This window comes from Phacochoerus africanus, chromosome 15 (genome assembly GCF_016906955.1).
Source record: "Phacochoerus africanus isolate WHEZ1 chromosome 15, ROS_Pafr_v1, whole genome shotgun sequence".
Lineage (NCBI taxonomy): Eukaryota > Metazoa > Chordata > Mammalia > Artiodactyla > Suidae > Phacochoerus > Phacochoerus africanus.
The window spans coordinates 80520994-80547878 of NC_062558.1; the positions used below are offsets into that span (position 1 = coordinate 80520994).

At 43.2% G+C, this 26885-nt stretch overlaps 1 protein-coding gene across 14 annotated transcripts in view; it reads right to left on the bottom strand.

The window, feature by feature from the left end:
* The window catches only part of KCNMA1 (potassium calcium-activated channel subfamily M alpha 1), a 754541-nt gene that overhangs the window by 340478 nt on the left and 387178 nt on the right, over positions 1-26885 (bottom strand). The window lies entirely within an intron of this gene.

Sequence of the window (26885 nt, forward strand, 5' to 3'; positions counted from 1 at the left end):
CAGCTCTTCCTCACCAAGGTGCCGACCACTCCCCCTCTCCTTCCATCCACGCTGCCCTAGACCCACCTCCACTGTAGCGCCTCTATCCCTAGAGGTAGAGCTTCCAGGATTAGGTGTTGGTGGTGCTACCAATTACTTATGTGATGCTGGGGGAGCTCCTTAGCTTCTCTGAACCCCAGCTTCCTCATCTATGAAGTGAGGATTATGAGAGCAATAAGGCTTAAGATGAGCTGGTAAGAAGAAAATGCTTAGGATGTGGACTAGCACACATAAACACTCAATATGCTTCTGTTGCTATTACTGCTACTACCACCTGTCAGATTCCATTTGAGACTATGAGCCCCTCAAGGGCAGAGGGCAAAAAACTTTTTCTTTTCCCTTCTGTGGCCCCAGTGCCCAGCACAGAGCATGGTGCATAATAAGTTTCAGTAAATGTTTGATGGATGAATGAAAGAAGTCAATCCAGTAGGCGGTGCTCGGCTAATGAACCCAGATTTACGAAGCATTGGCTGGCTTAACAAGTCCTGCCTTGCTGTATCCTGAGTGGGGAGAATGTCACTGGGCACACCTGGCAGAGGGGATCTGAGCAGGGTGACGGTAGTTAAGAGGAGAATGGATGTTGCAGCAAACAGGCTGACCTTGGAGTTGACCAACTGAGTGGTCTTGGCATGTACGTTTCTACTCAGGCCTCAGTCCACCCATGTGTGTAGGAAGAGGCTGCACCTGTTCAGAAGGTAGGGTGTTATTTCAGGAAGAACAGGGTGGAGAAGGAGAGCATGGTCCATCTTCCTCCACCTGCCCCAGGAGACCACCCTGACCAGGAAGCTACCAATAGGCCCTGTCTCTGAAGTCACAAAGCAGACAACTGGCATCCCCGATAATTTTCTAGGATGTGCTATTTCCCCCCCCCACCCCAAGCTGGGAGCCAGTCTTGCCCTAGCATCGGTCCTCAGAGCACTGTATCTCACCTCTGAACCCAAGCAGGAGAAAGCTTGTGACACTCCTGAAGCTGACCACGGGCAGCTCATGGGGCTGGCCTGGGCTGTTGGCCACCGTGTAACCATCACTGGAGAGGCACCTGTGGCTTCCTCCTGTGATGGCAGGAGGCAGGGACCAGGAGCTAGCAGGCAGCCAAGGAGCTATGGCAGCCACACAGCCACATGGAGGAAGGAAACAACACCCTTTGAAACCTTCCGCAGCTCAGAGGGCACTCTGGCCCCTCCTGGAGTGTTGTTATCTCACCTGGGCCCTGAGTAAACAACCCTGTGATGCTGTAGGCCGAGAACCCAGATTCTGTCCCTAGAGGGATCTTCCTGCCAATCCCATGGGGCCTCTGTTGCCAAGAGATATGTGACTATCATGCAGGAGGACCCTGCTCTCCCAGAATTAAGGGGAGGAAGGAGGGCTCTGAACAGCTGCTACAGGCGTGCTCTACCAGCCCTTTGTGAGTTTAGACATGGTAGTTAATCTCCTTTGAAATGACAAATAATATTGGAGGAGCTATTTTTATGATTTTTCAGGAAGGGTCATGGACTAATAAGAGGTTGAGAACATGGCCTGGAGGGTTTGTGCCCCTGCTGTGTGCACACATCTCAGGTCTATTTATAACCACTATCAGTGGCCTCACTCCTAACATGGAAACAATATCATAATCCAAAATTCACATTTCCATCCCTTTCACCCATCTACTTCTTCTCTCAGATCTTGAATATTCTGGATTTTCAGCAAGCACTAAAAGGTTGTTCGCATCAGCAGAAAGGAGCAGACCAAACTGCACAGTCCAGAAACAAAGACCCCTGCCCTTCTTTTGTCTTCACCCAGGAGATGCCCTTCTTGGATCCAACCTGCCTGGAGATCCCAGCCTCTGGCTCCCCTCTCCCACCAAAGCATGAGATGGCAACAGAAGGTCCCCCACAGCCACAAACATTTGTCAGGGTGATTTGGTGAGGTTCAGCACTGAAAGCAATTTCTTACTTGGAAAATCATTTATCATGGACAGTCTGTCGAAAACAATCTCATTTCAAACCCTTCCCAGGGCGAAGAGAACTGACAACTAGCACTAAGTAATCTACAACATGGCCATTGGGAGCCATTTATCTTTCCCTCACCCGGCCCGGGACTTGATGCTTTTAGGAGAGAAAGGGAATAAATCATATAAGCTCCAAGGAAACCTCCTTACCCCATAAGGAGGGGATGCAGATAAAAGGGGAGGGTATTGGGACAGCCACACACCCTTGGATGCATAACTGGAAATTTTTTATGGTTTCCATTTTACTAAGAGCTAATGTCCAGAAAACATTTTTAGCATTCTAGGAGAGAGGTGTACCTCCCTTGTTGCAAAATTGCTTGCTCTTCTTGTACTTTTAGTTCATCTTAAAAGTCAGAATTCTCCTTCTTAGAGAGTAATTAAGGAAAATCTTATTGCTTTTTTATATAATCCATCTTCCCCTATGCCTGGGGCGATATTTCCTTTGCCAGACCATAGCATAGCATGGTTTATGGCATATTAGATAATTATTCTGTGCGTGCTGTTTCCACTGACGTCAACACCCTGGAAACAGACAGAATATCAAGCAATTTGAGGTCCGTGGAGAAAAGCAGAAGATGGAAAATTTTCCCTGTTAAGTTCCTGGCATTTTTTTGTGGTGATTAGCTGCAGATAGGAAAAGTGATCAATCACTTTCCTTGCTGAGCATCTGACTAAACCCAGGTTCTGGTTCTGAGGTTCACTAGGCCCTTGAAGATGCCTGTGAACTTCAGAGTTCCATCATCTAAAGATGCAGTAGGTCAGTAACTTGAAAAGTACTGCCAAGTGCAAATTATGAAATAAATGCTACACTTCCTAGGAACCAAATTAAAACAGAACCACCTGTACAGAAGGGTTACTCCCACCAGTTCTCAGAAAGATTAACATTATGGATACTTATGCTTTATGATTTTAACAATTTTGAATCTGAGATAAATCGCTAGGGTTGGCATACATGGTATTTTAGGATGAAAATGTCCTAAACTGTTTTCACTTGCTATCACTTATGGAAGGTTCTGAAATCTTGACTTTGAAAGAAATAATATGTGATTTTGCCCAAGAAAAATGTAGAGATTAAAGTTGAAGAGGTGGATTCAAATCCTCCCTTCTGCCACCTCCCTAGCTGCTGCTTTAACTCTCTGTGCCCTGGTTTCCTCACTTGTAAAGGGGATAAGAGTGTTACCAACCTTACAGGATGCTATGAGGATGAAACGAGGTGACACTTACAAGGGGCTTAGCATAATGTTTGCCACAGAGTAAGCATTTCATTAAAATTTTCTTGGATAACTCTCAGCCAGAGATGAATTAGGAGTTGGGCAAACTGGTCAGTTTCCTGGGGGTCAATGTATAGGTTCCTAAGAGATCAATGGAAAAGTGACAAGATTGAAAGACAGATTTTCAGCAAGAATACTGGCTACACATGATTAGGAAGAAGACGTGGACAGGCCTCTTGTGAGGAAGTTAAGGCTTTAAGGACAAATTCAAAGACCAACAGAGGTGCTCTGAACTGGGGAGGTGGCTGACCAGGGCCTCAAGGGCACCTCTGCACTAATTTTCTTCCTCATCCTCCTGCTCTTCCTCAATGTGAAGCTCAGTCTCTTAACTAAATAAATACTTAATAAATATGTCAGGAATATCAGTTTGAAGGCATGCAAAACTTTTAGGCTGTCCAGGCAGCTCCCTGGCTTACCATGCTCTGAGCTAATTGGGCATCAAGCCTAATCACTCTACCTGCTATTCTCACTCTCTCCCATTAGTTCATCACCACCAGGGATCAGAAATGCCAGCTCAAACCACCTGTATTCTCTCGGCACCTTCCTCCTCACAAGGCACCAGTGGACACCCTCACCACCAGCGGAGCCAAACCCTAAGGGAGGAATGGCCCTCAGTGCTCTCTGTGTGGGGAAAGACCTACAGGGCTTGAGACCAAGAAAAGAAAAATCCACCCTGAGAACCGCATCACTGGGCCATTTCAGTGAGTGTTATTTTGGAAGAGACGGCTAAAATGTTTAGGAAGGGATGCAGGTTTACACCAATGAGTAAGAGAAAGAGTTGCTGGTTTTTCCAAAGTGAATGAAGCAGTCTGTTTTTCATTTTGGGAGCGATAAGAAGGCTATGTTCTGACCAATAACCACTACATGTCCACCCTGAACCATGGACACTGGAAAGTAAACAAAGGTGGGTCACCACCCCCCTCCTCACGCGCCACCCCCTGCCAATGAATCCCAAGATCAAGTACCAGTCCCATTTATCTTCCCGATTTTGTCAGGCAGATTCAGCTCTTTCACCCTCATCAATACCTATACACATAGAGGATAAATATATTAAAATTCCATTGTGGTACAGCAGAAATGAATCTGATTAGTATCCATGAGGATGCATGTTCAGTCCCTGGCCTTGCTCAGTGGATTAGGCATCCAATGTTGCCATGAGCTGTGGTGTAGCTTGCAGATGTGGCTCGGATCCTGTGTTGCTGTGGCTGTGGTGTAGGCCAGCAGCTATAGCGTCAATTCAACCCCTAACCTGGAAACTTCCATATGCTAGGGATGAGCCCTAAAATATATGTGTGTGTGTGTGTGTGTGTGTATCAAGCACGATTTGGCAGGAAACACACTGCAAAGAAGACATTCAATGATAGAGTCCAATACCAAAAATAAATAGAATTTAAGAGCATATTATTTAAAACCCATCTCTTTCCCTCTACTGGTATTCATCATTGAGAAAGAAGGTCGTTATTCAGGATACTCTCTTCTAGGCATGTTATTCTACGAAGTTATTCATAATTTCCACTCCAGTGTTAAGACTGGTAGTATCATGGCCATTATACAGGTGGAATGACTAAGACTCAAAGAGATTACAACTTACCCAAGGATACACTCCTAGAAAGAGGCAGACCTGCTCTTCCCACATTGCCCTGATGACCCACCTCTAAAACTGTTATGGTTAAGCTGCAGCAAACCCTCTCACATGAACTAGGTTGAGAATCAAATGCTAAGTGTGAGCTCCCTTTACTCTAGACATCAAAGATAAACAGTAGTGGCTATAGGCAAACAAAAACAAAACAACAAAATAGAGAAAAGCAAGTGCTGATGAAGCTGCAGACAAAATGTAAACTGCAAACCCCACACATTGTTGGTGGGAATGCAAAATGGCACTACTGTGGAAAATAGTTTAGCGATTTCTCGAAGAGTTAAACTTACAATTGTTAGATAAGCCAGGAATTCCACTCCAAGGTATATAAGGATTGAAAACAAAATGTGTACACCATACAATGGAATATTATTCAGCCATAAAAAGAAATGAAGTACTGACACATGCAACACAGATGAACCTATTGAAAATATTATGCTCAGTGAAAGAAGCCAGATACAAAAGGTCACAAATGTATGATTCTATTTATATGAAATATCCAGAAGAGGTAAATCCATGGAGAGAAAAAGTAGATCAGTGGTTGCCAGGTGCAGGGAAACCGAAATGGGAGATGATTGCTTAATGGGTATGGGGTTTCCTTTTTGGGTGGTGAAAATGTCTTGAAACTAGATAAAGGGGATGGTTACACAACATGGTGAATGTACTAGATGCCACTGAATTATACACTCTCGTATGGTTAATGGTTAATATTATGACGCTCTCTGAATTTTACCTCAATTAAAACAACAATAATAACAACAACCAAGAGTGGTAAAGTCTAGAAGATGATTTCTCAAGTTCTTTCCTTCTATCCCATTCTATCCTTTGTGGATGTGTAAAATGAGCCACGTAGAACTGCCTAACCTACAGTTATGTGGTAAAGTTCCACTGGCAGAGTCAGGCTTAGAAATGAGCCTTCTGTCAATTAATTTAATGTAGTTGGACATTCTTACTCCCAAGGGGCACTAGAGACAAAGGAGAAAAGTACTGAGGGAAATGGGTCTTCTTCAAGTATAACTGAGTCCATCCCACCTCCTGCCCCTCTGGCTTAAGGCTAAGGTCCCTTGATATGGTTCCTCTGCACCCACCCCAGGGGAAATGGCCATTAATTTCTATGTGAGTATGAGCCATGGGAAATTAAGCATCATGGAACACCCTTGACTCCCCTCAACAGAGTGATTTCCATCCTCCAAGAGAGTTTGGTTTCATTTGCTTCTGCTTGAGATAAAGCAGATAACCTCAATTAACAATCTGTTTACTTCTTTAATGTTCAGAGCTCTCCTTCATTACTGACACCACACTGTCTCAAGAGAAGAACCCTAAGTAACTTGGATTTTAACACACCTGGGCTGACCATTTACTTAGCCTGGGCTTTAGTTGGGACCAAGTGACTGGAGAAACCATCGTTATTGTATCCAATGTTTTACTGACATAACCAAAAACCCGTAATACCCCAGACCCTGAAAGGACATTTTCCTCTCTCTCCTTTACTATTTGTATATATACAAATGAGAAAATTATGCTTCATGGACATGTTTCAGATACAGAAATTTTTCAATGGATTCTTTCCTACTTGCTCTGATCTCTTTCTGTTGAACAAATTTGTATTGGCATGAGAAGTCATGAGGCGTGGGGTTCATTCTTTCTGCCCTGCCTTACCTTTCTAAAGTGCATGGTTTTACATTGTTGCCTTGAATGCTGGAGTATGCATGGAAAGATCCACAAGTATGAGCATGTGTACAATGAATATTTCTCCCTGTTAAAAAAGTACAAATAACAAATGCTGGAGGGTGTGTGGAGAAAAGGGAACCCTCCTACACTGTTGGTGGGAATGTAAGCTGGTACCACCACTATGGAGATCAGTATGTGGATACCTCAGAAATCTATACATAGAACTACCGTATGACCCAGCAGTCCCACTCTTGGGCATATATCTGGGCAAAACTTTCCTTAAAAAAGACATGTTCATTGCAGCTCTATTCACAATAGCCAAGACATGGAAACAACCCAAATGTCCATCGACAGAGGATTGGATTAGGAAAATGTGGCATGTATACACAATGGAATACTACTAAACCTTAAAAAAGAACACAATAATGCCATTTGCAGCAACATGGATGGAACTAGAGACTCTCATACTAAGTGAAGTAAGTCAGAAAGAGAAAGACAAATACCATGTGATATCATTTATATCTGGAATCCAATATAAGGCACAAAAGAACCTCTCCACAGAAAAGAAAATCATGGACTTTCAGAATAGACTTGTGGTTGCCAAGGGGGAGGGGGAGGGAGTGGGATGAATGGGTGCTTGGGGTTAATAGATACAAACTCTTGCCTTTAGAATTGATTAGCAATGAGATCCTGCTGTGCAGCACTGGGAACTATATCTAGTCACTTATGATGGAGCATGATAATCTGAGAAAATAGAATGTGTACATGTATGTGTAACTGGGTCACCATGTTGTACCATAGGAAAAAAAATTGTATTGGGGAAATAACTATTAAAAAATAATAATAAACTGGAAAAGAAACTATAAAAAAGTACAATGTAGCTGATGATGATAACACCTTGCCATCCAGCTCTTTTGAGTGTGTAGTATTCAGGTCTACCATGAATCCTCTCAACATTTCTATAAACTAGAGCTGAAACTCAGGTTTTCTGGGAGGAAAATACCAGGTATTAAGGTCTGCTATCCAAAAGTCACCTTTCATTTCTGTTTTCAACTAAACAGCATGTTTTGGCTGTGATATGGCCCCAGCATGTACTCACCTCCTCCACTGCCTCCCTCCTAGCTGACATCATCCTCCCAAAAAGGACTGATCGATCAGCCTCCCAAATACTCTCTTCGCTTTCATCTTGTTCCTCACACTCTATTCTCCGAAGCATAGTCACAATGACTATTTTTGGTAATAGCTTTATGGAGTCAATCCATATATACCATACAACTCATCCATTAAAGTATGTGGTTTTTAGTATATTCACGGAGTTGTGCAACCATCATCACAATCAATTTTAGAATATTTTTATCACAGCAAAAAAGAAATCCTGGGAGTTTCCATTGTGGTGCAGAAGGTTAAGAATCTGACTGCTCAGGTGACTGTGGAAGGTGCAGTCCCCAGCCTGGTGCAGTAGGTTAAAGGATCTGGCATTGTAGCAGCTGTGGCTCTCATTCAATCCCTGGCCCAGGAACTAGGAATGAAGGAAGGGAGGAGAAAGAGAGAAAGAGAGACAAAGAAAGAGAGAGAAAAAAAGAAACCCTGACTCTCCAGCTATCAATCCCCACCTGGCAAGCACTGATCTATTCTCTGTCTCTATTTGCCTATTCTGGACACACATACAAATGAAGTCATATAATAAGCAGTCTTTTGCAACTGGCTTCTTTCATTTAGCATCATGTTTTCAAGGTCTATCCGTGTTATGGCATGTATCAGTAATTCATTCCTTTTTAGGGCCAAATAAAATTCCATTGTACAGTTATATCACATTTTGTTAATTCAATTGTCCATTGATGGGTATTTAAGTTGTTCTCATGGTCTGGCTGTTATGAATAATGCTGCTATAAACATTTGGGTATTAGTTTTACATAGACATACATTTTCATTTCTTTCGGGCATGTACCTAGGAGTGGAATAGCTGTGTTTTATGGCAACTTCATGTTTAACCTTTTGAAGAACTGTCAGACTGCCTTCCAAAGTTACTGCATCATTTTATATCCCAGCGGCAGTGTACAAGGGTTGCAGTTTGTCCACATCTTCACCCTTGCCAACAGCTGATATGAGCTCTCTTTTTTATTATACCATACTAGTAAGTGTGAAGCGGTTTTTCACTGCGGTTTTCATTTGCAATTCCCTGATGATAAAGGTGCTGATGAACAGCTATCCTTTGTTCTTTCCTTTGTTGGGTTGTCTTCTTATTTATTTATTTAATTAATTATTTATTTGCTTCTTAGGGCTGCACCCGCTCTTCTTATTTATTTATTTAATTAATTATTTATTTGCTTCTTAGGGCTGCACCCGCGGCATATGGAGGTTCCCAAGGCCAGGGAGCAAACCCGAAACCTCATGGTTCCCAGTCGGATTCGTTTCTGCTGTGCCACAACGGGAACTCCGGGTTGTCTTCTTATTACTAAGTTGTAAGAGCTCTTTATGTATTCTAGATACAAGTCACCTTTCAGACGTAAGACGTGCAAATATATGCTCCCATTCTGTGTGTTGTCTTTTCACTTCTTGGTAGTGTCTTTTGAAACACAAAAGTTTTATATTTTGATCTGGTCCAATTTATTTTTTCTTTTGTTGCTTATGCTTTTGGTATCATGTTTAAGAATTAACTGCCAAATCCACTGTCACAAAGGTTTACCCCTATGTCTCATCCTAAAGATTTAATAATTTCTGCTCTTACATTTGGTCTTTGATTCATTTTGATTTAATTTTATATATGATGTGAGGAAAGGGTCAAACTTCATTCTTTTACATGTCGTTATCCAGTTGTTCCAACACCTTTAAAAAATACTCTTTCCCCACTGAGTGATCTTGGCACCTCTATCAAAAAATCAACTGTAGAGGTACGGGTTTATTTCTGAACTCTCAATTCTATTCCATTAATTGATATGTCCAGAATGGCTTTTTTAAAATTATTGTTATCTCATTTGTATTGTCTTGGAAATAATACATATTAAAAAGCACAGGCATATAAGTCAGAGCCTCAAAACATGACATTGTTTCCTTGTTTCTTCCCTATTGGACTCAGGTTGGTGGAAGGAGGAGCATAGGGGTGCTGGGTGAGACCTTCTAAGTCCAGAAATAATAATACAAATCAGAAAAGATAAGGATGATTAGGTTGACTAGTAACTTCTCTACATTCATATAGACATAAGTTTCATATGTATGCATATATTGTAAGCCACACAGAAGTCCAGAAGTTTCATATATATGTATGAAACTTTTGGTAAATATGACATGATTACATAAGTACATCATTCAAAATGATAAGAAAATCACTAAGCCAAAACTAGGTAACACATAGGAATAGACAGTTTTTTAAGAAATGCAACTGGCAAAAATTGTGAAGAGATCATTCAAGCTCACTAGTAGTCAAATGTCAGCTAAAACTGTAATGACGTAATCTCCCTATTAAAATAGTACATTTTTTTAGTTGAAGTACAGTTGATTTACAATATTTCTCCGATTTCTGAATAGAATGGCTCTTTAAAAGCAGAAATCAGGGAGTTCCCACCATGGCGCAGCGGAAACGAATCCAACTAGGAACCATGAGGTTGCAGGTTTGATCCCTGGCCTCACTCAGTGGGTTACAGATCTGGCGTTGGAGACTCGGCTCGGATCTAGCATTGCTGTGGCTGTGGCATGGGCCGGCAGCTTCAGCTCCGATTAGACTCCTAGCCTGGGAACCTCCATATGCTGCGGGTGCGGCCCTAAAGAAGACAAAAAATAAAATAAAATAAATAAAATCGGAAATCACATGATTCACCTCTCAGTGAAACAGCTCAACCTCCATCACAAGTCTTTCTCTACTCTAAAGGTTTTTACCCAGGGGCCACAGACACCCAAGAGATCCTTGGCTGATATTCAGGAAGTCCATGAACTTGAATCAGAAAAATTTCATCTTTACTTTTATTAACCTCTAACTCAAATTTGACATTTCCTTTCATTTTGAATGCGAGCAACAAACTAGACTAGTATTAATGATACTTCTGACTCTGTTAGCAATAACCCCCCATTCAGGATTACCACTGATGTAGCTATCTCTAAGTGTCATTTACATTAATCCTACTTTAAAATTATAGGGGTGTATTAGAATAGGCACACTTGATCTTGATGATAATGCACTAATCAAGAAACACATATCCTCTGTAAGGAATCTGATTTTTATATTCTGATAACTGTATTTCAACATAATCAGTTTTCTTGTAATCCAACGCTTTTATGTTACACATTTATAAATATTCTGAAAAGCGGAGTCACAATCTTCACGAGACCACCAAAGGTGTCTTCAGCACAAAAAAAGTTAAACACTGCTTTTCCTATTACCAGTTTCATTTTCTTCCCAGCAATGATCATCAACTTAAATTACCTTGTTTATTTGTAAACATGTGTATTGCTTGTCTCCCTCTGACTCTAAAACTGTACGTGCCAAGTGCTTAAAATACTGCCTGGCACATAATAGCCATTCAATAAATATTTATTGAGTTAAATTACTGATTCATCAATCGTTTTCTAAACAAGAGCAAAATCATCATCTCAATGAAAATAAAAATTACTGATACTAAGTTAGTTATGTATAATTCATACCGAAGATAATTTCACATACATATTATCATCAGATTTAACAAGTGCCAATATGTCGTACGTCCTACAGCAAGTGTTTTATGTGCAGTATCTCAGTTACTGATCTTGTTACTTAAGAGCAGGAGTAATTATTATCCATATTTACAGTTGTGGAAACTAAGACTCAGAGAGGTTAATTTCTTCCCAAGGTCACACAGCTAGTAAGTCACAGAATCAGGATTTGTAACAGGTCTACTTGCCTCCAGAGTAGCAGTTTTTTACTACAACAAAACACTTCTGTGGGGAAAAATAGGAATTTCAGAGTAAGAGAGGAGGGTTTTTCTGATTGTCCAATTAAGAAGAGATCGGAGTTCTCATCGTGGCATAGCAGAAACGCATTCAACTAGGATCCATGAGGTTGGAGGTTTGATCCCTGGCCTCACTCAGTGGGTTGAGGATTCGGCATTGCTATGAGCTGTGGTGTAGGCTGCAGATGCGGCTCGGATCTGGCATTGCTGTGGCTGTGGCGTAGGCCAGCAGCCGTAGCTTGGATTAGACCCCTAGCCTGGGACCCTCCATATGCCGTGGGTGTGGCCCTAAAAAGAAAAAAAGAAAGCTGAGATGATATGAAGAAATATGCCCTAGGATATAGAGTTCAGCAGAAATTTCCAGTAAAATGTTCTTTCCACCATCCCATTTATGAGTCACTGCAGAAAAACCCCGTAGCAAAAACACAGCAAAACTAGGTGCTAACAGATTGCCTCACATGAGGGGATAAATTTCTAAAAAGGTTTCTTTTGCAAGCACAATTAATACTAATAGGCATTAACTGAAGTCTGTTCTTTGCTTTCCTGGGGTTCAGTTTGCTTCTCTAAATATTAGGGCTCGGCCTCATTTGGGACATTAAGCTGAAATCCAAGTTAATTTGATTGCACAATTACAAACTGTCCCTGGCTGGAGATTGTCTCATTTGTCAGGTGGCGACGGGGCAGCAGGGCCTGATGATATGCCGGATCTGCACTTTATACCCAGCTTGAGGTCTCAGTGTTTTCTGGTTGTGACCTCGTCAAGCCTTACAGTAGGGGAGTGAAATTGGAGCAGAGAGACAGATGTTCTCCTTGCTAAAGCTGCCGAGGGCACCTGGACGCCCATCCATTGGGTCTGCAAAGAAACGGGTCACAGGAAGAGTCCTGGTCACTTTGAGATGGCAGCAAACCGGGTCAAACCTGAGCCCCACTGTACCCAGGGCAGCTCAGTCACGTGGGGAGCATGCATCCAGCAGCCCCCTTCCTGTCTCCTGCGCTCAGGCTCATTTTACCAGATGCAGGCTCACCTGACAAGTTACTCAGCTTGGTTGTACACAGGGGGACAAGGGGGTGGACAATCATGTCCAACAGTGATTTTGCTGCTATTAACAGACCGTGGAACACATATTGTAAAGGAGTATCTCCCTCTCCTCTGCTATTCATGCATGTGATCAAAGGACTTACTCTTCGTCTTCTCTAAGAGAGACCCCTCCATCCAGCCTGTTCCCCAGCCTGCTCCCCCACTGACCCTGCTGTAAAGTTGCTAACTTTGTCCAAAGAGAAGTTTGCCCTTAGCCCTCAGATGCTGGGAGGTAATGTCTAAGCCCTAGGGATGTCACGTGTGAACAAAGTCTTTGGCTGGGGATCTTAGACCAGCCAGGTAGTAACAATACAATTGGGAGCAGGGGAGGGTGGTTAACCACAAAGGAAAGCCTGATGTGATATATTGTGGCGGCTTTGGGTCATTGAGGTGTCCATCAGCCTCCAGAGAGGCTGAAGACTAAGGTCAGCCACATGAGCAGTCATCTAAGTTTTTGTGATTGAGTCTCAATAAAACTCTGAGCACTGAAGCTCAGGCAGTTTCCCTGGTTTGCAAAATACCTTGTACATTGTCACACATCAATGCTGGAAAAGTAACACTGTCATCACTCCAAAGGGAGGAAACAGTGGAAGCTCTGTGTTTGGCACTTCCCTGGGCCTGCCCCGTGCATGTCTTCCTTCCCTTGGCTGACTTTAATCTAAACCCCTTGGAGTGAGCTGGCTGTGAGTTTAACAGCTTTCAATGAGTTCTGTGGTCCTTCTAGCCAATTATCAAAGCTGGGGGTGGTTTGGGGAGCTCCCTGAACTTGCAGTCGATGTCAGAAGTGAGTGGTCTTGTGGACTGCTCACCCTCTCCCCTTCTTCTGTATTATCTAAGCTCCACCCATGCCTGGGGACCTAACCCTAGTCTCCCTTCCTCCATAAAGGGCCCTAAATTACAGCAGCCCAGAGAGCATGCCTTCTTCTGGACTCAAAACGAGTGTTTCTCAAGCTACTTTTTAGCAAAAACCCACAGGAAGAGAGATATTTTATATCACAAACCAATACACACATATGTTGATACAGTATATATAGATCTGTGTATATAACTGAAAGACAAGTTTCATATAATTACACTGACCTTCCAAAGCAGTATTTTTATCTACAGCTGTTCAAACTCCTCTTTTTAAAATGCTTGCTGTGACCCACTCTATTGCTTTCACAAACCAGTAATGAGTTAAGATGTGCAGTTTTAAGCAGCTCAGGTCTTGCCCACCACCTCAATAATGAATCACATCACTGCTTTGCGATACATTTTGGGTTTTTTTTTTCATTAATTTTAATGTGTTCACATCTTGTCTCTTTAAAGACCTAGTGAAAACTTTCAAGACAAACCTCAAAAGGACAACAGTAACACGTAATACTTTTTTGGCCACGCTCATGCTGGTCACTCTACTAAGAGCTTTGACATGGTACTGACTAATTTTTTCTAGTCACTACTACAGAAGGCATCACCATCACCCCTCATCACCATTTTCACCCCATTTCACAAAGCCTGGAGAGGCCAATCAGCTTGCCCAAGAACACACAGCACCGAGGAAGGTCTGATTCCAGAGCCTGCTGCTAACCACTAGACACCACTGCCTTTCCTTTCCACCCATTCTCATTCCCAGGCAGACAGGGCATCAGTAGACAGGGCATCGACAACACCCCTAAATGCACAATCCTGGCCCAGGCTGCTCAGGGAGGAGGGAGCTGACAAAATTTTCATCTTCAGCCAGCTCCCTTTTTCAACCAAGGGTCAGTGACCTTCTGCCTGCACACAGCCCTCTCAGGCCTGTCTGTCACAACCCCCTCACTCATTTCCAGGGAATCTCCTTCTTCCACGATGCCAGTCACCCCTGTCTGCTTCTCCCTACCTTGCCTTCCCCACACCAATTAAACTGTCACAATCAACTGGCTTGGAGACAGATGAGGGGAACAAGAAATCCAAAGGAAGCAGGGAATTCAGGGGAGTTGGAGCTTCTCTCAGAAGTTACTCTTTTCTATTTTCTGTCAAACTGGTCTTAAGATGGGTCAGATGTGCCCACAGAGGTCCCCAGTGACTCTCAAGCAGTGGGGAAGAGTCACAGCCTTGTAAAGAAGTGGCAGGTGCTTTTCGCATCTGTTTGGGTGCCCAGGTTCTGGTGCTCCAGAGGTGGGTCTCAGAAGGAATGGTTTTGACTGGAGATGGTTTGCATCTCTGAATCACAGCTCAAGAAGGAATATTTCCCTGAAGAACAGGTACTAACCAAATATATGAGAGAAGCAAAAAACAAAGAGTGTTTAGGCTCTGCCCTGTGGGTCCATCTCACTGTATATATTGCTTTCTGCATTGCCTGGTATTAAAGGAATAGCTGGGAAGTCTAGAGACAGTCTCACTAACGTGGTCCCTGAATTTTCAAGATTTCAAGGGGAAGGGATTTGATGGCTCAAGAAGAGAAACCCACTGAGACATGTTCTGTATTCCAGGAGCAGGAGGGTTCCCACTCAATCTCTGTTTAACCTTTGGGTATGAAGATTGCTCTCTGTCTGTGCCATGATCTTAAATGCAGAATAACCAGGAGTGAGTGAGCAGCTGGGCCAGCCCAACAGACCAGAAATCCTTATCTTGGGTTCCCTAAACCAACTTAAGGGTCCGAAGCAAGCAAAATTCTCTTATCACTCATCAAATCCCCGAAGGGATTCTTGATCCAGAAAGAACCACTGCCATCACAATGATAATCTACATGTAGTGCCTTCTATAATTTTACTTGCTGTAGCTCCGAACTGTTACTCATTTTTGTGCCTCATCCAAGCACATGTACAGGGATGCACAAGCACGCAGGTACCAAATGCCCCCTCCTTGCCTACTCCCCAGCCTCACCATGTACTTGATAACAGAATGCGCTCGAAGGTACAGACAGGCTGCATGGCTGCCCAGAGCACAGCTCAATTATTAATGCTGCTCTTTACAGACCTTGCCTTATTCCTGTCCATGCTAACATGAAGAGGGCAAAATCCTTAATGCACTCTACGCCCACTCCCTCCTGCTGCGAGAGGAAAAAGCATGTGCCAGGCAGAGTCATCTAATAGCATCATGTTCTTCACCTTTCTCTACATACTGTCCCTGCAGTTCCCTCAAGGGCATCAAGATCAAGTGTATCTCAGACTGAGCTATGGCTAGATTTTCTGGGGGGCTGGAAAGGCAAGGTAAAAGCATCAGCTCTCACAGGAAGAGATGGGGACTCTGTCTGAATAGGATGTCTGCATGAATAGAAACAAAGGTAGAGCATCTTTGTTAAGAAGGACAAGTACCTTACCATAGATTGCAATGCCTAAAAGGTAGACTCTGGAGCCCTACCTATAGTTTCCTCCTGAATGAATTAGATAGGTGAAAGGTAGTATGACTATTTTCCATTTGGACACCAGACTACTGAGGCAGCTTTACTGGAATCGGGGATATCATAATGCAACAGCCTAAAAGCCATCTCTTTCCCAGCTCTGAAAATATCTGAGCTCTGGGCCCTGGATTCATGCAGAACCTCATGCTACCCTAAGATTAACTGCCAAGTTTCCATCTAAAACGTGAAAGGTCAGGAGATGGACATAGAACAGACTTGAGACCATATCTGGGAAGAAAGGTCCAGAGATACTTTCATTTTTTTTTTTTTTATTTTGAAGGGGCCATAGCATAAGAATTCCATTAGTTGACCCTAATGCTCAGCAAATTGAGAACCTGAAGATTGATGAAAACTCCAGCTAGGGTTTATCTATGTTAAGGCATGCTTTTATACCCACATACGTGAGAAATTAAACCGTTTCATACAATGTGTTCATTAGCCAAGTAAGTCAGAAAATAGTCTCATGCAATTATCAACACTGACACTCTTGTATAAGCAACTCTGTTTTGGCCAAGTTAATGTACTAGTAGAACAGACAGATTTGGGCCTCTTTTCTTATAAAGGATCTGACAATTAAAGGGGGTTATGTTCACTTCCATTTAAGTCCTGGAAAATACACTCTTGTGACTTAGCAATCATGTTTAAAAAGCTCTTGCCATTCTTAAATAAACAGAGTGTATGTTTATGAGGTCTTAACAATGTTATTTTCAGGGATGACGTAGAGGTAGTGATATGGAGCTTTGCGGATCTACAGTAAGTTGTGGGTGATTTATTGCAGGGACATACAGTATTTGCTGAGAGAAAAGTGGACTTTCACTTAAGCAGCGTTTGAAAATGTGTTACATGGGAAACAAGCCAGCATGTGGAGACCAAAGACTCCTCACCATGAAGAGAGAAGGGCCCCCTTTTTGGGAGACAGAGGACCAAGAGTTCAGAACATTTGCTGGCACTCAGGGAGCAGAGCTAATCCAAGACCAGAAAGAGAGACAGTTTAGAATAGAGACTGAAGACGGGAGGCCCAAATCTGGCCTACAGAGGTGTTTTGTTTGGCCTATAGAGCACTTTTGAAAGTGGTGGAGTCATGGTCAATATTTTAAAACTGGAGATGCAACATGGAAGACCAGTTTCTTCTCTTGGAAACATGGGGAGGTGTGCATGCAGAGGCCTGCATTTTTGCTTGGGGACAATCAACTGGAATTGGGAAGTCCCTCAGGGAAGGTTCAGGCTCTCAGCTCCCAGGTTTTTACACATCTGCATCCCTCTTTTTTTTTTTTTTTTTTTTTTTAGAGTTGCACCCATGGCATATGGAAGTTTCCAGGTTAGGGGTCAAATCTGAGCTGCAGCTGCTAGCCTGTACCACAGCCACACCAGATCTGAGCCACGTCTGTGACCTACACCACAGCTCATGGCAACGCCGGATCCCTGACCCATTGAGCAAGGCCAGGGATAGGACCCGCATCCTCATGGGTACTAGTCAGATTCATTTCTGCTGCACCACAACAGGAACTCCTGCATCCCTCACTTATTTTTTTTATTTTCCCACTGTACAGCAAGGGGGTCAGGTTATCCTTACATGTGTACATTACAATTACATTTTCTTCCCCCACCCTTTGTTCTGTTGCAACATGAGTATCTAGACAAAGTTCTCAATGCTATTCAGCAGGATCTCCTTGTAAATCTATTCTAAGTTGTGTCTGATAAGCCCAAGCTCCCCATCCCCCCCACTCCCTCCCCCTCCCATCAGGCAGCCACAAGTCTCTTCTCCAAGTCCATGATTTTCTTTTCTGAGGAGATGTTCATTTGTGCTGGATATTAGATTCCAGTTATAAGTGATATCATATGGTATTTGTCTTTGTCTTTCTGGCTCATTTCACTCAGTATGAGATTCTCTAGTTCCATCCATGTTGCTGCAAATGGCATTATGTCATTCTTTTTTATGGCTGAGTAGTATTCCATTGTGTATATATCCCTCACTTCTAACACCTGCCCAGCCCTTTCTCCTTAAGCTTGCAAACCTCAGTGCAGGAAATGTTCTTTTTTACTAGTAGTACTTTCACTGAATAGACCTCTTCCACCAGCAAGGCTCATTTTCAGATACAAGGATATTGACAAAGCCCATGTGTCTCCAAAACTCATCAGAAAAGCAAGATTATTAGGTTTTCTTTTAAAATTTGACATATCTACAGGTGTCATTTTTGTATTAAATGAGGGGTAGCTAAAGTTAATATTTCCCCGAGCCATGTCATAAGACACGGTTGGAAGTGGAATGTTTATTTTTATTTTCTCCTCTGAAACAATTAGACAACACCAGGAGGGCTGTGGTAGAAGGCATCTGTCTCTGAGCATGTTTCCTTATCTGAGAAAATTTCCACACAGATGGAGCTGGCAGGAAGGGGGAAAAGAGAGCCAACTTTTCCATCAGGTCCCAAGGAAACAGTGCCGAGAGCCCACTCTACTTCTAGCGACCCCCTGAAAATGGCTGAATTTCAATTGCTTTAAAATCAGGAGAAAGTAGTAATAATGAATTTAGCCTGAATTATATCCATATTTATATGAAGATAGTAGTAAAATATAACTTTTAATATTCTTTATGGAGAATATAAGAAGAAGGCAAACGTACCTAGGATCCCATGAAAATCACAGCACAGCCCTCCAGACAAATGCTGGTCTCCAGACCGACATCTCGGGTCAAGGCCATGGTGGGTCTGCCAACGGCACAGACTCACTTAGCCATGACCTTCACCCCCCCACCCCATCTCTGGATGCTCTGCATGTGGAGGCCCCTGAAGGCGCATTACACCCTGACCTCAGTCTCAAAAAGATGGAGCAGATGCTTTTCAGTCAGCCACTTCTGGACATTTCCAAATGGAAGCATCCAAAGATTTTCATCATATGCACTTGGAGAATAGGCATAACTACTACCAGAGACAGTTTGCTTTTCTGATTCTGTTACACCATCCCTGAAAGCATTCTCAATCCTTAATCTCAGTGGCCAGTTTCAAGCCAGGTTTCGCTGGACTCAGCATATACTGAAAACAAAAGCCAAGAAGCCAAAGCATAGGCCATAATGAGAGCCCCTCTTATGGGTTCCTAGAGCTGGCGGGGAGACTGGGTTTTCTATCTCCTCAACTCGTCTCCCCAGAGCCAAAACACTCCATAAGATCCAGCTATCATTTCAGCTTATGAACCTTCAGCATTTATTGTTAGCAAAGCTCATACTAGAAATTGATGATCTATAGCCTAGTGATATCTCGTTTGTTATCTTGTTTTGTTAGCTCATTTTCCTCTACTTATGGCTAGATTTAGGGATTCTTGTTAAAATATAATATAAACATCTTGATGGGAAAGATCTAATCTTATACATAGGTTTCGAAATCCCCCAATACCTAGAAAAAAGTCTGGCACACAGTCCATACTTAATCTATTATTTGATTGAGACCTTTGAAATATATGGCTCTCAGCCCCATCTCTGCTATTATGATGAGACTAGGGGCCGATCTTCCCATCCATGTATAGGTGGGGCAGGATTGTCCCCTACATACACATGTGCATGCATATACACACAAATGCATGTCCACACACACTCCCTTCTTCCAAATTCTGGGAGCAGGGACATCAACATCCAAAAAGTCCCAAGGGCATCCTTACTGAAAGGGCTTCTATTTTTGTACCACCAATGACTCATCACTGGCCAGGGTCTCCCCAAAGCTACAATTTGTCAGGCTGTCAGTAAGGACAAGAGGAACAGAAGTGAAAACAGAGGTCACATCTCCATTCCTGTCTGCAGTCCATAAACCCTACAATGAAGCAATACCAGTCGACACCATACTTCAGCACAACCATGGCTATGCCCTGAGCATGATCTCTGCCCCTGTGTTTGGATTAAACTGTTCTGAGCTCTAACCTTTCCCTCTTGCTGGCTTCCACCCTGATCTCTCGGCAGTTTCTGAAGGCCTGTCTGGCTGTGGCTTTAGGTAAAGGACCAGAGCCAGGCAATGGGAAGAAGATCCAGCCCTCTGGCGGTATAAACACATGCTAATTGCAGAAGACACAAAGAACTAACTGGGCCTGCAAGGGAATGCACCTTCTTCATTTACTCTGAAACAATCACTCTAAATAATAATAATAAAAAATCAGAGGGCTAGCAGAGGGTCAGATAATCCAAGATTTTTTCTTTTTAAATTCTAGAGAGTGATGGAGAGAATAATTCATTCTAATTTTGGAGGGTAGAGCAGATATGGATTTATAGACACAGTGATCAGATAATGTTTTCATAAGAGAAACAAATGAACAATGGGGCAAAATGTCCTCAAAAGTTATGTGTAACAAATTCCAAACAGGCCAGAACCACGCATTCAGCCTTGTCAACCTTCCACAACAGAAATGAACTCTTACCTCCCCTCTGAAATAGTACATTTAAAAAAAAAAACAAAAAACAAAAAACCCAGAGGAGCAGGATCATAAAATCAAGTAATTCAAAGCCTTCTACCAATAAGGATGAAATAAAATAATCCCAGACACCCACTCGGCTAGGTTTGGTCTTTTCCACCTGGAATTATCTTTGTCCTTTTCCTTGGTCCTAAAGTCTCCCCCAAGATGATAGCCTAAAACTCTAGGATTGCATTTTAAAGTCATTATTTGCTTTACTACTTGATGGAAACTATTTGCTCTATCTTTTCTCATTTTTCATTTAGTAGAAAAAACTAAAGGGATCAAGTAGAAAAGGGCCTGGACTGGGAGGGAAGAACTATGGCTTCTGGCTCTAGTTCAGTCCCCAGCTAGCTGGGTGACCTTGAGAATATCACTGAGCCCTCCCTTGGCAGGCGAGGATGCTGAGGCAGAGGGAACAGGGTTACCAGGTGGACTTTGAAGTGTCTTTAAATTCTGGCATCTTACTCCAAAGTTGTCTTTTGCATCAAACCTGGAAGGAAGGTCTAGCTCCATCCTCCCTCCCACTCCTACTGGTTCTTGATTTTTTTCCTCAGGCAATGCCAAAGATGAGCAGTTCTCTTGATGTTTCTAGGTGCTGTGACATGTGGTACCTCTGTGTCTCCCACTTGGTGATAAGTAAGTGAGGAAGCCAAGGCCACTGCACAACATGGGAGATAGAAGGAAGAAGACGGCTTACCCTTTAGGCATATTCTCTACCTGGTTTATACCTCCTTGAGGAAAGAAGGGCTATTTGCAAAACTAGATGATGTAGGATGATTGAGTTTGGTTGCTCCCATGTACAAAAATCAAGGGTTGCATTAAAGGTAAAATTCTGAAAGGGGACAGGAATTCCCATTGGGAGTTATTTACAGCCTCTTTGCCCCGAAGGCGTCTCTTCTTCCCCCAGTGCTCTCCTCCTCCACCATCTGACAACCCATTCTTTCAACAGCTGCTGGCTCTCCTGTTGTGCTCCCTTCACAGATGTGCAGTGCTGTTCTGAACATCCTGCCCTTGAACTTTCCCTACCCATAATTTTCCAAACCAAAGCCTGGCAATAAAAATGTCAGCGAGGGATGAAGAAAATTGGGGGGAGTATTAAAAGGAAAAAGGAAGAATAGAGAGAGGCTTTACACACACAATAACGTGTGCTGACTTCCTCAACAAAGGTTAAATGCATGCCATGACTTCTTGATAAGGGCACAAAGGCAGCGAGCTGGAACAAACTTCTCAGAACTCTGCTTAGAAAAGCCCAGGTTCCATAAAGGAGCTGGGTCCAGAATAAAATGGTAGGCTTCCTCTTCTATGCCTCAGGTTGCCCAGCTGTGCCTACTGTGGGGCAGGGAGTGTACCTATACAGTGATAGTGAAAGTAGATTCTCAGTCCTTCACAGGTTACAACGCACTGTCATGGAGGTGATCTACACCGGTAGCTCAGCCAGGTGCCTACTATGAGGTCAACACCTGTGTGCGCAGTGGGTAATAACAAGACTGGAGGCAGAGGCTGGATATCTTGCATGGTTTCAGAGACCTCCATAGAAACCTCCTTGGCATCAGATTTTCCTAAAGTCCACTGGTTTGATATGCCCACAATGCACTAACTTTGTAAGCACACAATGCAAAACTATACCAAACTAACTGCATTCTACAATTCTCTAAAGAGATAACAGAAACTAATGGGGAAGCAGGACCTCTCTGGTTACCTACTTTAGTCTGCCCAATAAGGGGCACAGAGAACTAGGTAAGGATGGGCGGGCAAAGAGGCTTTCTACCAGGAAAAAAAAATCCCTTAGGTGGGAGGAGCGCTTGGGAAACGACCAACTTTTCCTGTTCTTTGCTAACTTGTCTTGATTCCATTGCAAAAGACTGTCACTCTACTGAGATGAAAAAGACGGTCTTTATTGAGTCAAAGTTTAGGAAGAGATGAATCAAAACTCAAACAGACATCAGTCAGCACTTGGCCCATGGACATGGACCACATGTCCCATGTCCCAGTGAGAAAGCTATAGACCCTCTTAAGCATGGCAGCCTTGCAGCCTTGGCCCCAAAGGTGTGAAATGGGGAGATGGAGAATAAGTGAGAAAACAAGACAGGTGAACGGCAGGGTGAGGTTACATGACTTCTTCTGCAACATCCCACTGAACCTAGGTGGACACTTCCACACTTGGAATTTTACTTCCTGACACCTGGCAGAGATGCCTTTAGCAGTGTGCATTCAAATCTTGGCTCCATGACTTACTAGCTAGGTGGTTTGGGGCAGATGTTGCCATCTCATCTGTAAAATGGGAAAGATCTTGGTACCTACCCTATGAAGTTTGTTAGGAGAATTTAATGAGACTGAATACATTTCTCATTTTAAAGTGCTTGGCACTGCACCTCAACATAGCACACGACTGGTGAATGCTGTTCCCTCGACCACCCAGGCCTCTCCTCCTTTTCAAGAATTTCTAGGCCCTCTAGGGATTAGAGACCCGGCTGCGGGAGGACTTGGACAGGCAAAACGGCAGGTAACTGACTAGGTGTGCGAAAGCTCTGGGTATTCCCATTATATCAGTGATGCCAGTGTTATTTTTTTTTGAGACTCTGAAAACAACCTGGTAAGTTTCTACTGCAATCCTGGAGACAGTTTTCCTTAACCTAACCATAGCAATTTGACTGTGTGGAAAATATTCAGCATGATCACACTGAAGCTGCTGTGAATGAATGAGTATGAAACGAATCAATAGACACAAACATAAAATGGTAAGGAAAGGCCATTTTCACATCATAACACCACTCTCAGCCAGGAATATGGCCCTCAGATCAGATGCTCTCCAAAATTTGTGCTATTTCCTCCTCCTTCCTAGTGTCCTTAGCCTCCAAAACAGAACCACTGATACCAGAAGGCTACAGCAAAGACTGGTGAAATTAGCAGGTGCCCCCACTGTGTACCAGCCATTTTGGAGCAGATAAAGTCATTAAGGAAAATCTGAACAATGTATAACCTTTCAGCTTTACTCTGCTCCCAGCAGGCAGCCTGCCTTTGAGAGACAAAAGCCAGCACTGAAGTCACCAGTGAGCAGGACTTGACCTTCATTTTCAGCATGGGCAGAGTTAAATATTCATAGTCTACATAACTGCAGTATAGGAAGTGGTGGACTTTAACCATAAATCAAGGGAATAAATATTTTCACACAGGCCATCCTTTCCAAGAGTGCCCCTGGAAAAAAAACCCAAATACCCAGGGCCCTGAGCTTCAATCTTTTCCAACTTTATCTTGAAATTCTGGAAGCAGCAGGTACCGCTACATTATGCAATCCATGAATCCTGCCCTCACACTGACATCTCTGGGTCTTTTTTTTTTTTTTTCACCTTATCTATTAGAGAAGAATTACTGTTCCTATGTCAAAGGGAAGAAATAGGCAGAGATGGAACCAGCAACGGTGACATTATCACCCACAGGGTGTCTAGGGGCACTTTTGACTTCGTTGTACAATTTTTCAAAAATCTTTGCTTCACAGAGGATCAGAGCATGTGGGAGGGAATGGGAGGGGGCATGTCAGTATGGTGAGACAGCAGAACTAGGAGCTGGAGTGCTTTAAATGGGGCACCTTTAAAAAAGAAAGTTGTTAAGGGAGTAAATCCTAAGAGTGCTCGTGGCAAGGAAAAATTTTTTTCTTTTTCTTTAATTTTGTATCTATATATGAGATGATGGATGTTCACTAGACTTCTTCGGATGATCATTTCAGGGTGTGCATAAGGTGCTGTACACCTTATACAGCGCTGAGAGTCAACTGTATCTCAATAAAAGTGGAAGGGAAAACAAGAGGACAAAGAAATGGAGCTCTCTGGGACACGGTACCTGCCTTGTGTGGCCAATTTAATATCTTTAATATCTTTGCAGGGATGGAACTAATGGGTATGGCAGGCTTGATGCTCTGTGTCTGCTAAGGAATTGCCATCTGGGTCTCTCCAAAGTCTGGGCAGAAGTCTGCCTCTGCTAGGGTGTTTCTAGAGAGTCTCCAGCTGGGATGATGAAGCATAATGTTAACACAGTTTAACGTAATTCTCTTCCGCTTTCGAGTCCAGGAGCTCCGAGCACAATCTGTCTCAGCCAGAGAATAATCACTTGAGGCCACACAAGTGATTCTTCCGTGGCAACAACCCTAAGAATATGAGACCCAAAGAAGGGCTTCTCAAACTCTCGAATGAACAAGACCAGCTCAGGGATCCATCTTGGCCTAACAATGGAAAAGGAAAGACATGTAGGGGAGGATGTCTTTGGAAATGACTCACCCACTGCCTCTTGGGGGTGAAATGAGCTGTGAAGGTTTTGAAAGATCATAAACCCACCAATAACAATATTTATCTCAATTCCCTGTCCACTCACACAACCTGCACCAGGTGCCTTGACCTTGAGCCAGCAGAGCAGACCAGCAGAGCCCATTTTCTGTATTAATGTGTATTACTTGCACCATTTAAAGGGCTGGGTGCAGAGAGCCTCACATCTTGAATTTGTGCTGCTGGGGCATTCCACAATAATTTGATTAAAACTTACTGACACATGCTATTTTATGGACCATATCTGTCCAATTAGGTTCACACAAAGAAAAGCCTACAAAACCTTCTGATTTATTTATTTGAAGGATATAAGTACTAGCTAAAATTCATCTGAAGACTACTAGTTACTTGTTTCCAGGGTGATGAACAGTGTAACTTCCAAGAGAGGTTTAAAGCTCTCTTTCCAAGATGCCCAGATGGCCAACCAAACCATGAGTGTAGAAAACTGGTGACAGTTTTGAATGAAAGGGATGAATTTTAAGAATTTACATCCTGCTTTCTTACCCTCTGTTCAGTTGCAACTTATACAGAGATAAAACTTTTATCTGATTTACTATGCTTGATTAAAATAATTTGTCCAATGGGCTCTTTTGTTTATTCTTGGGGATGAATCTATGGCTTTTTGTAAAGGTTACTTTATAGATTCTACTTTAATTCTTCCCCTTACCTATGGGGAGCATCCTGCTGGCTTTCCCCAGGAAGATGGTGCACATTTGGTATCCACTATGCTGATGAGGTTACCCACAGGACAGCCTCTCGGGGTTTGACTTCAGAACCAAATGTAGCTATTCCAATGACAAGTGGAAAGGGCTACATACATAAAAAAAAAAAGGTCTTCCTATTAAACAATGCCTCACTCGGCCAAATTGCACAGTTTAGTGACAGACTAGAAAGACTGAGTCTAGGATGGAGATCAAACAGTCCCCAGGCTAAGTGAGGAGAGTCTTAGCATTTTTTGCTTGGAAAAGCTGAGAAGAGGTCCAAAGGTCCATCCTTGGAATAGGATCCTTGCAAGTCCATCAAAGAACCCAGAACCAGAGAGGGTTCCTGGTGCCAGTTTCTCCAGGCTCAGCGGAATCATACCTAAATCCACCTGCACTGCCGTGGTGCAGGGCATCAGGGAAGAGGATGGGGAGTTCTATTCCTTTCCATCCTCCCACGTGGAGCCGAGAACAGCAAAACCTACTGAGCAAGACCACCCATCCCATAGTAGACACTATAAGAAAAAAAGACACAACTCAAATGCATCTAAAAAGGAAACTTTATTTCTCAGAGATACAGAGGAACAAGAAGGGAGAGACAAGGCAAGAAGTTGTTGAGGTATCTGTCCTTCTAAGTGATCACCACACTCACCTCCGTAAGAGTCTCTCTGGGGCTCACAGACTACCTGCCAGAACCTACCTCCTGAGCCCCAGGATGGAAGCCAGCAGGGCATGCACCCTGTGACTTGTGAGAAAAACACCTCACTCCTGGGGAGAGAAGGGAGAAATGAGACCAGGGGCTTTAGAAGAGTTTTGGTTCAATTCAAATATGATCCAGAAGGATGAAGAGGAGATATTTAAATGGGGCTTACCTTCAATGACATATCAACTAGAGTTTTCCAAGTTTAAAAAGCTCCTCTCTTTCTTGGCCAGTAAGAGCTGATAGAAGATCATGTGGAATCTTGACTTCTGGAGGATTTTTCAAAGAAAGGCCCTTCCACCTGAGGTGGGTGAGGGCAGCCTAGCCTCATGCGTGCGGATGGGCTGAAGGGCTTCTGATCTTCTCCAACGTGGCTGATTCCCGGAGACAGGTGATGACAGGAGATGTTTTCTTTATTTCCCCTAACAGGATTTTGGCTAGGCACCCAAACGCACAAAATCCTTTGGCTGGTGACCAGTAACTGAGAAATTCAGAGTCTGGGCATGCCTGAAATTACTCTCATCTTGAGCCACAGAAAAAGAGTGCTAGGCTCAGAATTCAGGCACACCGGGCTCTCGGCCAACAAGGACACCAAGTGGGTTTCCTCCAATCAAATTCCAGCATCCAGGTATACCATGGAGAGAGTTCAAGGAATCAAAAACACTCTGGACAATGCAGGCCAAGATCTCAAGGCCACTGTCCAAGTGTCAAGTTCATGTCACCATAGAAAGGAGTCAGACCAGCTCAGCTCCAGTTTTTCAGACACTGTCAT